Raw genomic sequence first — 16,481 nt, forward strand, 5'->3', positions numbered from 1 at the left:
GTTGTAACGTCGTTAGTTGACGTTAACGAATAAAATCACTATATCAAAACGCGTATGAGTAATATAAAGGACAAGATTTTTTTTCTTATTTTAACTTTTAAGATTTACTTTTAATAAAAATACAAACTACTTTTTCTTATTTTAACTTTTAAGATTTACTTTTAATAAAAATACAAACTATTTTTCTTATTTTAACTTTTAAAATTTACTTTTAATAAAAATACAAACTACTTTTCTTATTTTAACTTTTAAGATTTACTTTTAATAAAAATACAAACAACTTTTTCTTATTTTAACTTTTAAGATTTACTTTTAATAAAAATACAAACTACTTTTTCTTATTTTAACTTTTAAGATTTACTTTTAATAAAAATATAAACTATTTTTTCTTATTTTAACTTTTAAGATTTACTTTTAAGAATAAACATTAGTATGCATGAAATAAATAATGATTAATTGCATAAGTAATCATAAATGTTAGATAACATATAAAGACCCCATCGTATTCGTATTGATCGGAATTAATCTCGACCCATGGTACCGTGTTGTCAAATGACGTGTTGCGTACATAAAGTACCGTGTTGTCAAATGACGTGTTGCGTACAATCATGAGGTCTTATTAACATAAATATAAATGTTAGTGAAATTAATAAGAGTCAGATTACAGAAAATATAATTCAGGCGGTATAACCGACCATATATAACTTAAATAACATAAATATAAATGTTAGTGAAGTTAATAAAAGTTAGATTACAGAAATATAATTCAGGCGGTATAACCGACCATATATAACTTAAATAACATAAATATAAATGTTAGTGAAGTTAATAAAAGTTAGATTACAGAAATATAATTCAGGCGGTATAACCGACCATATATAACTTAAATAACATAAATATAAATGTTAGTGAAGTTAATAAAAGTTAGATTACAGAAATATAATTCAGGCGGTATAACCGACCATATATAACTTAAATAACATAAATATAAATGTTAGTGAAGTTAATAAAAGTTAGATAATTTCTTACCTTGATTAGTGACGTGTGCTTGCTTAGATAAACCTTGATTATACGGAGCACTTCGTGCTGATAACGTGTTATAATTCAGTAGGCTTATAACTACCTTTAGTGGCCTAGTTCTTGACTGTAGACTACTAATAAGTATATAGAGAGAATATGAGAGAATATATTTAGTGTGTATTTTATAAACTCATAACACACATATTTATACTCAAAAAATCTACTATACAATATCTATAATAATAATAAAATTAACATCCAATTTAACTTTTATAACACATACTACCTTATATTTTTAAAAGAATTCAGCATCCAGTCAAAACATCTTAAGCCATGACCATTAACAAAGTCAAGGCCAATCTCTAAACAAAATAGTCGTTTATTTACCAAAATCCATTTTTAGTCATGGTCAACTTTACGTAGCTCTATCTAAAGCAACAACCCCATACGGCCTAAAACTCCTTATTAAAACTACAGATGGTCAAAAACCTAATGTGACAAAAAATATAGTATACAAAGAGTTTCTGGAAAACATATATATCATACAGGTTACGTACATTTACATTTTTGTGTTCTTATAATTTAGTGTACTTATAATATTGTGTCATATTTATATAGGGGATGATTCACACACACACTTTTTTGATACTTATACACCTATTTTAACCTTTTACTCTTCTAATAATACTCAATTAGTGTGTGAGGATCAAAAAAATGTGTGTGAGAATCATCCCCCTATTTATATACACTTTGACATCTCTTTATATTATAATAACAAAACTGAAAATAGATCATATAAAATTCAAATCATTAATCCTAGCCTTCCATGGTCATTAACATCTATAATTTAGACCATCCAAAATTTATAATTAAAATTATGACCTCATAATCACCCTAATTAGTTCTTTGATAATTAAAATACCCTTACATTTAGAAAATTTAATAAAGCACGGGATGAAATAAGGAAAATAGGGGTTTTTACATTTTCATTTCTTTTTCGCTTTCAAATAACAGGGAAAAAAACCCTAATTCTCTCCCCAAACACACACGTCTACAATCAAATTCAACTTTACATCTAAAAGATGGATTTTTTCAATCCCATAGTAATTGTCAAAATGACATCCATAACAGGTGAAACGTTTACGTGTCAATCATCAATCATCAATCTGTGAATACAACGATGTGTAAACGATAGTCAAATCGTATTTGAGTAAAGTTTAAAATTCCGAACTTAACGATGTGTAAAGGATTGAATGTTTTAATTGTTGCCTGCTTGATTATATTGGCGACGTATTCATAGCCTTTAATTGAAGAAATCAAGGTTACGTATTCATAGCCTTTATTGGATATGTATTACATATCTTACATGGAAGCAATATTTGAACCAGATATCATATATTTGATTTTTACAGAATATGTGTGATCTTTTAAGCATTCGTTCTAAATCTGTTTGTTTAAATCTTTCAAAACTCAATTATTATATCCAATTTCATTACTTAATAACTAATTTTGTGTTTCTGTTTTGTTTTTGCAATCACTTGGAACCATTTTAGTAATCAATCAGTTCACGTGTCTTACAATTATCGAATATACAGGTTTTGTTCTACTTATTATCTTTAAGCTTTTCATAAGGTTTTGTTATATTTTGTTAGTGAGGTAGATGTTATCTGCCAAATAGATATATTTTATAGCAGGTCATTTAGCTAGGTAATAATGGTTGCATCAAAGGTGTTTGATGAAATGTTCGTGACAAATGTAGTTACGGAGTATATAGCTAATACATTCAATATCAGATACGGGCTTATGTGTGTAGGGGGGTATTTATCCATGTTATCTTTCTTACTTTTGTGCATCACTGCTATATGTGTCTTCTTTTATGGCTACTTTGTATGATTGCATTTTTCTAGGCGCACATAACTCTTCAGGTACGTATGCCCGCACTATTTCGTTTTCGATGAGCATTTCTGGGCGGAGGTCCTTTTGGAAGCAATCTCTTGGCTCTCGAGTAGAGGGAGGGACGATCTTATCTAGTCGCGGGTTCTATACCCGCGGGTGGAGTAGTGACTTCCTTCTAATCTAGGGTACGAGGAATGATTGTCTACACACCACCTCCCCCATACCCTACATTCGTGGGATTGGGTATCACAAATAACGTTAGATTAACTTTTAACCATTGAATATACTATGCTAACTGGGATAATCTCATAATAATTAGTACTGAAAGAGTGATTATTGGTTTTCCACAGGTTCTAAATGTTGACTATGAGTATATTTTTCCAAGTGAAATGGCGACTGCAGTTCTTATTAATGGGATCGTAGTCAAGTAGACGATATGGTAAAGTAATTGGATACTTTTTATCCGTGTTAAGCACGTTAGCATTTGTACACACTGATCTCAAGAGTAATAATTTTTTATTTGTTTTTTCAAGGAAGGGACTATTTCAATGAAATTGACATTAGATGTGGTCTCCGACAAACTAAATGTATGAGCATTATTACAATGAATATAGAGATCAATACACTATGTGTCGTTTTGGTATTCCAAACTAAAGCCAAATTGTTAAATTGTTATATTTGTTGGTGTATATATTAATCCCCTCAAACTAAGTGTATATAATGATTTTTTTGCAGATAATTTTAGAACATTTATTCACGATATATATCATCATTACTTGATCTCAGGTGGCATAAGAGTTTGAAGATGGCAAAGTGGGTTGATGGTGAAGTAGGCTGATGGCAAGGCGGATGGATGGAAGGATGAGGCTCAAGTAAATGGGCATGATCTCGTGAATAGCATCTGGCAGTCGGTGCCAGATTTTGGTGGTCATTATCTTCATGAAAATGGTAAGAACAACAATAGCTCGATAAGTACCTTCTTACTTTTCTATGTTAGTTCACAAAAGTGTCGTACATGGGTCATTTTGTTCGCTTGTCAAGTTTTATAGACTGATTTAATACAAGTAGAATTGTGATCAGATAGATTGCCTTAATTATGATACTTAACAAGAGAACTAAATTCGTATCTTTTAAATCTTCTATGTTAGTTCACAAAAGTGACATTCATGGCCATTTTGTAATTTTTTTCACTTGTCAAATTTCAAGGACTCATTATATATGTGCAGGTTGAATTTTTGTAAGTCAGAGAACACCCTCCGGTTGCCTTGGATATGAAAAGCATAAGAAGCAAAGACGAGAAAAAGTGTTGCAGATCCGAACTAATCCTCCATCACCTCAATGCTTTTCAGCTAATCATGGAACGACCAACACACCATCAAAGGCTTATGACCTTAGACCTCAGGTATGTGTTTGTAAGCCTTTAGAAGTGGTTATGTGCTCAACTTATAAATTAAAATTCTAAGTTATACTCCGTAAGATAATATGTAGAAAACTGTATTGTACGTTGAACAATGTATGAGAGTGGTATACTTCAATAAAAGGAGGGAATTAGTAGCAAGGTATTGAAGAAGGAAGTAAAAGTCAATTAGCTTAGATGAGCTGTATAGATAGTAGAGACTTGTAGTCATTTTACCACAAGTATCCTCCATATTTTCAATTTATGTTTTGCAAGTTAAACAGGTACGGTTCCCAGCAAGGTCTTTTGGAGTTTCTGTGAATTATCTTGGGCAACAAAGTCATGGTATAAAAGATCGTAGCATCATACTGACTCTACATGAATAGTTGTGTAAGAATTATAGTAAAGGAGATTTGTCCTATAGTAGACACAGTTTTCACACATTACAATAAATCGTGTCAACTAAAAAAACATTTGCTAAAAGGGATGTCGTTGGTAAAATTTTATTTGTATAATCCCGCTAATTCGCGGGTTATAAGCTAGTATTAGAGAATAATAAACTCGAAATTCTAAAATTCGTATTGCTTCATAATGCAAAATACCACAATAATAACTAATTTTTATTTGTCAAACATTGCAGGGAAATGGAACACCAAGGTGAGCTGGTACCAATTTCAGAACTACGACCTGACAGCACACTCAAAATCATAGAGGTGATGGTTAATAGGCAGTGGACAGTTAAGCGACCAAACAGCACCAGAGCAGTCTGTTATTGCGTCTTACTAATCGACATACACATAAGCAAATAATACCATTAAACCCATTTATATTAACAGTTTTCGAATAATAAACAAAGATATTTGTTTCTAATACAGGGTAACGCCATTCAAGGTATGATTGACAACAAGAATAAATCCCGATTTGCAAGCCAACTGCAACCAAATTCAGCCTACAGACTATCAAATTTCATTTGCTACGCGATAAAAAAAAAAACTCGACCAAGCTATTTCTAACACAACGTACATATCAATCGGACTAAAAACGATCATCCAGAACATACCAGCCACTGGATTCCCAAACACCCATTTCGAATTTATTCCCCGAAACCAATTGCAACTTCAGACCATTACCGGTAACAAACTTACATATATTCTTCGTTTTAAATCACTACAAATATTTATCATGCACCCCATTTACGTTATCATCATAGGTGATATTTTTTTTTTTTTTTTTTTTTTCACAACTAACGTCTAAACAGACTACATAAGTTGCATTCAAAACATTAGTGAAGTCGGACAAGTTACCAACCGCTATGGAGAGATCGCATTTTATAGAGAGATCGATATTTTCAATCTAAAGTAAGTCCATCCATCATTTACTTATTAAGAATTCTATATCACACACGTACCAAATTTTGTCAAAATATAAACTAAATCCCAATTGTAGTGAAAACCTCATACAATTAACCTTATGGGGCGACATGGCAACAAACTTTGATGTTGAAACGTACAACGCTCAAAAAAACAAGTCATCATCGCCGTAACAGGTTAAAGAAAATTCAGACAATACGCAAATGTGACTAACAGAACTTCCTAATATAAACACCTTAACACATTTTTTCACCTTTATACAATACCAAATGTTATTTTTTTTATACACCACCAGATGTCAATTTGTCTATTTCCATTCACCTAACTATATTTTTTCTCAAACTGTTATCAAAGTGATCTTTTCCTAAATTCCATTTAACTTTTTTTTTTATAACAGCGAATTTGGGGCCACCCGTTGCGATCATCTTCCGTTTTGACTATGCCGATGCAGTGATATTAACCCGCCCTCTATCGCTGCCCGGGAGGAAACTTTGAACCGATCCAAGGCCACAGCCAAGTAAAACCCCCTCCCCTTTACCCCCCAACACAATGTGGGAAAGGTGCCATGGGTGTATCCTTACATGGCAGGGATAGAATTGCATTAATTGTTGCCCTGGAGTGGAGTCGAACTCCTGACCTCAAGTGTGTTAGAGGCAGGCCACTACCACTCAGGTACAACTGCAATCCTAAATTCCATTTAACTGATATACCATCAAAAAACATGGCAGATTACGGAACACCACAACTATCCGGAACATCAAGCACCCACTACTACTTCAATCCAGATATGGAGGAATATCACCAATCCACACAACTGTAAGTAATCACAAATATAATTTACATATGACTAGTAATTAAGTTTGATAAATTGATCAAGTGGTGATATAATTTGTTTAAAACTTAAATTTCTATTATTATTTCGATAATCAAAAATATTTGTTTATAAACCTACATAATTTATAAACACGCTTTCACAGTAAATCATTAACTCAATAACTCAACCAAACTATTTTCTTTTTTTTTTTTTTTTTTTTTTTAAAAGTCAAACCTACAATCTACACACAAACCACGAATATTTGCATCTCACTGCCTCAAATGAGGCATGAACCCACAACCTCTTAGTTGAAGGGTTCTTCTCATACCGCTAGCCAAGGGCCCTTTAGTCAACCAAACTATTTTCACTTTTTCAAGTTACTCCTTCAAGGCCACATTCAGTGACGATTCAGAAACCACATCACTTTCTTCTATGACGCAATAGACAACCTAGTCGGTATCCCTTGCAGAGATTTAGTGACAACAATGGGCTACAACGACAAACGAACGATTCCACCGCAAATTATTAAACAATTAGAAGGAACACGCCATACACTGGAACTCAAATTCAGTGACAGCGACTACGGTGCACCCGAGTTCATCCTAAGCAACCACATCCAAGCACAAACACCATCAAAACCCACAACAAAACAAAATCAACATTTGGTAATAACAACCATTGGGCATCAAACTTTTTTTAAATTTTTATTTATTTATTAGTTAAAAAAAATTATCACCTAACAACTATTTATCGTTGCAGAAGATACTCCATTACCACCAACACCCACAAAAGTAAAGGAACACCAATGCAGCACATCGACAAAAAGATCTTTAATGTCCGAAATCGAAGTAGCTGTACCAAAAAAGAAAAGGGATTAATCTAAACCAGTTTGCAATAACGTATGTAATTAAGAAGCAATTCGAATGTCTGTGTTTATAACGTTAGGTTTATGTATGAAGTAGATGGTTGTTGAAACGTTAGGTTTATGTAACAAGTAGGTACCTCCATGTAATAAGTAAATACTAACTAGGAATATGTGTGTATGTAACTAAACCATATAACATGTGCTATGTATATACACATAGCTATTTTCCCAAACTCTTAAAGATATAGTAGACACACACACACACACACAAATACGCCGCATCAGGCGGGCTGTGCATTTTCTAGTTTTAAATAATTATGATGTTGTGAATGTGATTTTAAGAATTGGAAGCAATCTCGTTATCCGTCGAACAAAGAGAGGGAGGACTTTCTCTACTCTTGTGAGTGTTTCACTCGGGTCGGAGAAATGATTTTTCTTTATTCTAGGATAGAGGAAGGGTTGTCTATGTCTCACCTCCCCCATACCTCACGCATGTGGGATTGGGTATGTTGTTGTTGTTGTTGTTGTTGTAGTTGTATATAGCTTATATGTGGTATATTTTGATTTTGTTATATATAAGCTTATATGATCTTTGAAGGATCTGTATAAGAGATTTTATGTGTGGATTTGTTTCGTTACAGGGGATATTAACAATTCCCATGGATTATTAGGGATTTGTAGTGCTCAAAAGCTTCTGAATAGGTACACGTTTTGATTTTCCCATATAATTTCAATGTTGAGTGGTTATTTTTTTAAAAATTAAATAAACCACAGCTTTCTTTTATATTGGGTAAATCTTGGTTGCTTTATTTTTTTTTAATTAGATTAAACCAACATAGGTAATAGTAATACACCTAGAAGGAGTGAAGTATTTGTTCCTTGATTTACTCCGTGATTTGCTCCATGATTCAAGCAAGTAAATGTAGAAGAAAGTGGATATCGGACCCGCTAAATAATTTATCCATGCTCCATTTATATATATATATATATATATATATATATATATATATATATATATATATATATATATATATACAGTAGAGGGATCAAATGAGAATTTTTTTGGTGTGAGAACTCTGAGAACTCAAAAATACACTGAAATTCGAGCAAAAAAGGGAAATTCGAGCAAAAATGAAACACGGCCGAACAAAAAAGGGGGAATTCGAGCAAAAAATGGGGTAGTCGAACATAAAATGGGAAAGTCGAACAAAAAAAAACACGGCCGAACAAAAAAAAAGAAATTCGAACAAAAATTGTTGAATTCGAACAAAAAATGTGTTCTACATTTTTGTATTCGAACAAAAAAATGTAGAACATATAGGTAGTCGAACAAAAAATTTGATATTCGAACAAAAAATGGTTCTACATTTTTTTTCGAAAAAAAAAAAATTATTTTTGCTCGACTATGAATTTTTTGTTCGTCCGTGTTTTGTATTTTTGCTCGAATTCCTCTTTTTTTGCTCGAATTTAAGTGTATTTAGGTGGTTTTTGGAGTTCTTAGAGTTCTTACACTAAAAAAGTTCTCATTGAATCCTCTATATATATATATATATATATATATATATATATATATATATATATATATATATAGTGAAAGGATCTCTGAAGAACTCTCCTATGGAGAGAACCCAGCGAGCCACGATGTAATTTTACCAAACATCAAAATCAATAAAATTGAAAGTTAAAATCGATTGAAACAAGATCCTAAGGCAGCGATTATCAACTTCCTTGAAGTATTATACTCCAAATCATCATCGAATTCCTCAATTTCATGATGAACAGTGTCGAATGATGAAGATGAACTGCAACTTTGATTTTTACGATTCAGTTGTTTTCAGATCTTGAATCCTTCACAAAATCTTCTAGTCGCTGCTAATGGAACAAGGTAACATCAATTTCAAACATTAATTCGATTGATTTAAGAATCTGCACATTCGATTGAGTAGGTGAATTTTGTAGATGAACTCAATCTCTGTGCAGATTGAACTCAATCTGTGTGCATATTGGGTTCAATCTGTACGAAGATTGAGTTCAATCTGCATACAGATTGAAGATCAACCTGCAACAGATTGAATGTCATATGTTAATTTCATCTGTTCGATCAATCTGCACATAAAATAAGCTCAATCTGCACGCAGATTGACTCAATTTGCACGCAGATTGACTCAATCTGCAAGCAAATTGAAGGTTAGTCTGTGCAGATTGAACTCAATCTCCGTTGGTTCTCTTGGTTCTCTACTACCTTTGGTTCTCCATAGATCCTCACCCTATATATATATATATATATATATATATATATATATATATATATATATATATATATATATATATATATATATATATATATATGGGGCATGATCAATGGGGAAGTAACCAATCGGGGGGAAGCAATTTTTTTTTTTCGTTTTTTTGGAATTTTTTTTTCAGGCATCAAGATCACACGAAAATATGAACATTTAGAAAAGACACTTCGTGATGAATGTTATTATTTAGGCGGAAAAACGATCGACAAAAATAACATTCAAGATAATATTGTTCGTGAAGAATGTTAACGTTTTTTTTCTTTTTTTTTGAAAGGCAAGTAAAATTTAATAATATATAACGTTTTTTTTCTTCATGTTTTGTGAAGTAAAATTTAGCCCGATTTAGAGTTTAGGGTTTAGGGTTTAAAGTTTGGTGTTTTGGGTTTATGGAATAAACACAAAACACCAAACCCTAAACCCTAAACCCTAAACTCTAAACCGTTCGTGTTAAAAACTCAATCTAAACCCTAAACCCTAAATTTCTAAACCCTAATATCTAAACCCTATAAACCAATATCTAAACCCTAATATCTAAACCCTATGTAAGTAACTAGAGAGAGAGAGGGGGGAGGGGTGTTGAATAGTTACTTGATACGTTTTTAACACTTTTTCGATTGCTCACCAAATTCGATTAACTTTGATCAACCAATTCAACTCAAACTTAATGTGTGTAGTGTATATGTTCAAAATGATAAATGAAGTAATGTAAAGAACATAGACACAATGATTTATAGTGGTTCGGGTGGATGTTAACTAATCCACCTCAATTCACTTCCCGATTACACTAATCGGGATTTGTTGCTTCACTAAGCACTTTTCTCCAAACCCGGTGGAGATCCGATTTACAAGTCTTCAACTTCTTTGGTAGATAACAAACCTAATCTTTCTATCCCTTTGAAAGATCAACTCCAACCTAGATCAACTTGTCTTCACCTTGGACAAGTATTAATCTCCAAATAAGATTAATCAACTACCTAAGTCCCTTTAAGGAAGTAGATCACTAAGCTAGCCTATGCTTCTACTAATTGAAGCTACAAGACTTATACACTTTGTAATGATGATCCTAAGACAATATTAGGACATACATTACACTAAGTAAACTCACAAGATTAATGATTTTGATTAGTAAGTTTACAACAACCAAATTCTATATCTATAAGATCATAGAATTTTCTCTTGCTTGATCACATTTGAGTAGTAGTTAGAGCCCTTGTGATCTCTGGAAATAAGCCTTTGAAATATGCAAGAGGGTCAGCTTCAAATGCTCTTTAATGTTTGCCTTTTATAGTGGGATTCAAAAAGTAGTCGTTGACACACGGTTGCCAGCACGGCCGACCGTGGTTCGACCGTGCGTGCTTCAGTTCAAATTTAGTATCCGTTGTATAGCCGTTTGACTCAAATTTGAACACCACATTTTGGTACCTTTACTCCTTCTAGCACCTGCAAAAGAAACCAAACATCCTATGTAAGTACTTTATGCATTAAGTGTGTGAGATTTGGTCTTATTGTGTGAAAGTGACTTAACATTTCAAAAGTGGTAAACCCAACATTTTTGGAGAAGTGTCTTGATTGATATTTAGGGAAATCTCAGTTTGGTCAAGACTTAGTTAGTCACATTAATACCTTTGGTTCAATTCTAAAGACTAGTCACTATGTCATTAATTTTCTAGTTTCAATTAATCACAAGTCATGTTCCATTTGAGTTTAGGTAGTGATTAATTGAATGATGTCTTTCTAAGATGATCATTAAGTATGTAGAGACATCAAAGTTAAGTCATACTTAAATAAGTCACACTTAAATAAGTCACACTTAGTTACTTAGACTAGGCCATGTAGATAATTGACTATAATTTCATTGTGAACCATTTTACACTTAATCTATTGGAGTATGTTAGTTACTTGAATCCTAACTAGCAAGCTCATAGCAAACATATTAATCAAGTTGACAAATTTATGAGTATTAAGCATATTGGCAAGTAGCAAGTAATACTCACACATAGCAAGAGATAGTTATTCTAGGATCAATCATATAGATATTTTCACAACTTATAATTCAAGCTTTTAACTAGTTTAATTGCAATATAACATATTGTTTGATTAATGTGTAAGCACACATTAATGTCCAACACATGCACAAGGTAAGAGCAATCTCTAGTTGAGACTTGGTGACCATCCTAAATGTATCTAGGTGTATCTTAGGATTACAAGTCATTACTAGTTATACTTGAGAGCATTGTTCCTCATTTAGCCTTAATTAATCACTAAGTCATTTTCAATAACAATTATTGTTCTAGTGACTTTGGCTTAAGTGTGTTGGTACTTGATGATCATACTAAGGATGTTTAGATAAGAATTAAGATCACAAGTTGTTGATTAACACTTATGTGTTATGCCTAATCTTGGTTAATTTGTCATTAAGATGTCATTAGGCGTAATTAACCACAATTAGTGTTTTTATGACCAAAACTCAATTGAGTATGGAGAGGGCATCTATTCTAAGCATGTTGAGAAAGGTTTCATGAATTATAGATGTCTGGAACTAATCAAACATTATTTGGTCAAAATTGGTAACAGAGAAAAATGCGGTCGCACTGCGTTGCAATTCAGTTTGGGGTTCTGCGGCTGGCGGTGCGGTCGACCGTACCTTGACCGTGTATTTAGCTGATCTTTTAATTTCATTCTTTAAGCTATGTTTGACTTGGTCGTTTGCAAGATAAATTATGGATTAGTGACCTTGCATGTTTTATGTTAAGATGTCAGTCATCACTTATGCATATGTATGTTCATCAAAACATATTCTTTGGTTAATCATCATACTTAAGTTTGTCGTTTAGTTCATTAACCAACATTCAACCAACACCCTAATATCTAAAACCTCAACATACGCTCGAAAAACACGATAATTGTTATATATTAGTTCTTCGAGCGTTTTTCCGCCAAAATAAAAACATTTATCACAAAGTGTCTTTATTAAATGTTCATATTTTCATCCAGTCTATAATGTTCATGAATAAAGTTTTTTCAAAAAACGAAAAAAAAAAGATTTTTCTTCCCCTCACTTTCCCCTATTGGTTACTTCCCTCTTGATCCTGCATGTATGTATATATATATATATATATATACATGCAGGATCAATGGGGAAGTAACCAATCGGGGGGAAGCAAATTTTTTTTTTTTTTTTGGATTTTTTTTTTCAGGCATCAAGATCACACGAAAATATGAACATTTAAAAAGACACTTCGTGATGAATGTTATTATGTAGGCGTGAAAACGATCGACAAAAATATCATTCATGATAATATTGATCGTGAAGAATGTTAACGTTTTTTTCTTCATGTTTTGTGAAGTAAAATTTAGCCCGATCTAGAGTTTAGGGTTTAGGGTTTAGGGTTTTGAGTTTTGTCCCTTAACCCAAAACCCCAAACCCCAAACCCTAAACCTTAAATCCTAAACCCTAAACTCTAAACCGTTCGTGTAGAAAACTCAATCTAAATCCTAAATCTAAACCATAAATCAAAACCCTAAACCCTAAATTTCTAAACCCTAATATCTAAACCCTATAAACCATAATATCTAAACCCTAATATCTAAAACCTCAACATACGCTCGAAAAACACGATAATTGTTATTTATTACTTCTTCGAGCGTTTTTCCGCCAAAATAAAAACATTTATCACAAAGTGTCATCATTAAATGTTTATATTTTCATCCAGTCTATAATGTTCGTGAACAAAGTTTTTTAAAAAAACGAGAAAAAAAATATTTTGCTTCCCCCCGCTTCCCCCCGATTGGTTACTTCCCTCTTGATCCTATCACTATATATATATATATATATATATATACAGGATCAATGGGGAAGTAACCAATCGGGGGGAAGCGGGGGGAAACATTTTTTTTTCGTTTTTTTTGGAATTTTTTTCCGGCATCAAGATCACGCGAAAATATGAACATTTAGAAGAGAAACTTCGTGATGAATGTTATTATTTAGGTGAAAAAATGATCGACAAATATAATATTCAAGATAATATTGTTCGTGAAGAATATGAACTTTTTTTCTTCATGTTTTGTGAAGTAAAATTTAGCCCGATTTAGAGTTTAGGGTTTAGGCTTTGGTGTTTTGGGTTTATTCCATAAACCCAAAACATCAAACCCTAAACCCTAAACTCTAAACCGTTCGTATTAAAAACTCAATCTAAATCCTAAATCTAAACTCTAAATCTAAACCCTAAACCCTAAATTTCTAAACCCTAATATCTAAACCCTATAAACCCTAATATCTAAACCCTAATATCTAAACCTCAATAGCTAAAACCTCAATATACGCTCGAAAAACACGATAATTGTTATATATTACTTCTTCGAGCGTTTTCTCGCCAAAATAAAAACATTTATAAAAAAGTGTCTCTACTAAATGTTTATATTTTCATCTCATCTATAATGTTCGTGAACAAAGTCTTTTCAAAAAACTAAAAAAAAAAAAGTTTTTACTTCTCCCCGCTTCCCCCCGATTGGTTACTTCCCTCTTGATCCTACCACTATATATATATATATATATATATATATATATATATATATATATATATATATATATATATATATATATATATATATTAAAAAACTTTTTGCTTAGGTGTCATTTTATTATTAAACTGAATTAAATATTCATTATAATTTAATATATACATATAGATATAGATTTACATATATAGATTATTATATATATATATATATATATATATATATATATATATATATATATTTATATATATATATATATATATATATATATATATATTATATTATTACTCCGTATATATGGCATAATTGATAAAAAATAATAATAATAATAATAATAATAATAATAAATAACTAACCTCCTCTTTTTATGGATAAAGCATTTTATTTTCAGATTATTTGACTTTTAGTGTTTTTATGTAACATTTTTTATCCATGTCAGCTAATAGGATCTATCAATGAAATCAATACAAAATTTTAAGTTCAATTGGCCTAGAGTAAAATTTATAGAGTTATATAGTACGTAATTCTTTTTCTATATTTAATAATTGAAAACTTTTAAATAATATTTATTATAAAGGTAACACCACTTAAAACCACTTTTATAATTTGTCAATACAACGGACTCTTAAACTTAAAAGATCTTTTAAAATTCGTCAACATCACGGGCACTTAAACTCAAAAGGAAGTTTTAAATTTTGTCAACACCACGGGCTTTTAAACTTAAAAGAATTTTTAAATTAGTCAACACTATGAACTTTTAAGTAATTCTTATACTTTTTCTATTTTTTTAGTATAGCTATTTACATACCAATATGAGCTGCAATTACATTTTCGAACGGTTTTTTACACACCCGTGCAACGCACAGACTTAAAAACCTAGTATATATATATATATATATATATATATATATATATATATATATATATATATATATATATATATATATTGGTGTGGTAGCGTAGGGGTACGTGACAGTACTATATTTTACTACGAAATACGTTACAAATTACACAAGTTTTAATTATTTATTTACAAATGGGATATACCTAAACCTTGCTACAACACTATAGGCAGTGTACCTAATCGTAGAGTAGTATAGTTTTTAGTAAGTCCGATTCGTTCCACAGGGAGCGAGCTTATTGCACACTATATTTTTAAACAACTATATTTGTACAAAATATATATAATTATATATAATAATATATAAAAAGGGGGTTTACCGTTTAATGACCGGTTTGTCGATTTATATTTTAAGCGAAGCGTATTGTAAATGACGATATTTAAATAACAATATAAAATAAATAACAATAATTAAAATGACAATAAATAAAAGTACGAGGAAAAATGAAATAAAATATATTATGCTTATTTAAACTTCCGTAACCATGATGTTTGACGTGTTGATTTTAGTTTTATGCCCATGGGTTAATTGTCCTTTGTCCTGGATTATTTAATATGTCCGTCTGGTTTTTGTCCATAACAGTCCATCAGTCATAAATATAAAGTGCGAGTGTCCTCGTCAAATTATCCTTATACTCGAAGTTAAATATTCCAACTAATTGGGGACTTAAACTGTAACAAGGTTTTAATACTTTGTTTAATAATTACACCAGGATATCGACTGCGTGTAACCCAAGGTTTTAATACTTTGTTATCAATTATGCCAAGTGTCCTTGTACATAATTTCACCCCTGTTTTAATAATTCCATAGACTATTAATCCATTCCCGTGTCCGGTTAAATGAACGATTATTCGTACATATAAATACCCCGCCCATCGTGTCCGATCGAGTGTATATGGTTATTTATAGGTACATTCAATTGTAAATCTTTATATTAAAATTAACAAACTATCATTTAGTTAAACAAATATAAAGCCCATTAATAGCCCATAGTCTAATTTCCACAAGTGTCGTTCTTTTGTCCAAACCCCAATTATGGTACAAAGCCCAATTACCCAATTTTAATATTTTTAGCCCAACATCATGATTACTTCGTCTTAAATAAGCATAATAATAACTTAAGTACGAGACATTAATTTAAAAAGGAGAACATAACTTACATTGAGTATTTATCGCGTTGTGTTACACGGACAGAATTTCGACTTCAAAACCCGTAAAAATAACCTTTACATAACCCGAAACTAATCTAATATAAAACTACACTATACTATATAATATATATTTATATTTATTATTATTACAGAGGAGTATTATTATTATTATTTTTTATATATATATTTTTAAAACTACAGAAGCTCGTGGCCTTTTATAGGCATTTTGAAATCTGGCTGCTCTGC

General features: G+C 31.3%; 2 long non-coding RNA genes across 7 annotated transcripts; both read left to right on the forward strand.

Moving 5' to 3' along the window:
* Positions 1-3,205: 3,205 nt before the first annotated feature.
* LOC139852116 (uncharacterized) lies at positions 3,206-5,103 on the forward strand. Of its 3 annotated transcripts, XR_011760930.1 has the most exons (6): positions 3,206-3,355; positions 3,450-3,503; positions 3,703-3,864; positions 4,143-4,318; positions 4,597-4,702; positions 4,953-5,103. It is a non-coding gene; the product is annotated as an uncharacterized lncRNA (long non-coding RNA). The 3 variants fall into 3 exon arrangements; XR_011760929.1 differs by lacking the exon at positions 4,953-5,103 and having other exon boundaries at positions 3,207-3,355; positions 4,597-4,945; XR_011760928.1 differs by lacking the exon at positions 4,597-4,702 and having other exon boundaries at positions 3,208-3,355.
* An 84-nt stretch (positions 5,104-5,187) lies between these two features.
* Positions 5,188-7,608, forward strand: LOC139852115 (uncharacterized). 4 transcript variants are annotated; one of them, XR_011760924.1, is made up of 5 exons: positions 5,188-5,444; positions 5,571-5,670; positions 6,411-6,498; positions 6,874-7,161; positions 7,256-7,608. It is a non-coding gene; the product is annotated as an uncharacterized lncRNA (long non-coding RNA). The 4 variants fall into 4 exon arrangements; XR_011760925.1 differs by having other exon boundaries at positions 6,887-7,161; XR_011760927.1 differs by having other exon boundaries at positions 6,898-7,161.
* The last annotated feature ends 8,873 nt before the right edge of the window (positions 7,609-16,481 follow it).

Source organism: Rutidosis leptorrhynchoides, chromosome 6 (genome assembly GCF_046630445.1).
Source record: "Rutidosis leptorrhynchoides isolate AG116_Rl617_1_P2 chromosome 6, CSIRO_AGI_Rlap_v1, whole genome shotgun sequence".
Lineage (NCBI taxonomy): Eukaryota > Viridiplantae > Streptophyta > Magnoliopsida > Asterales > Asteraceae > Rutidosis > Rutidosis leptorrhynchoides.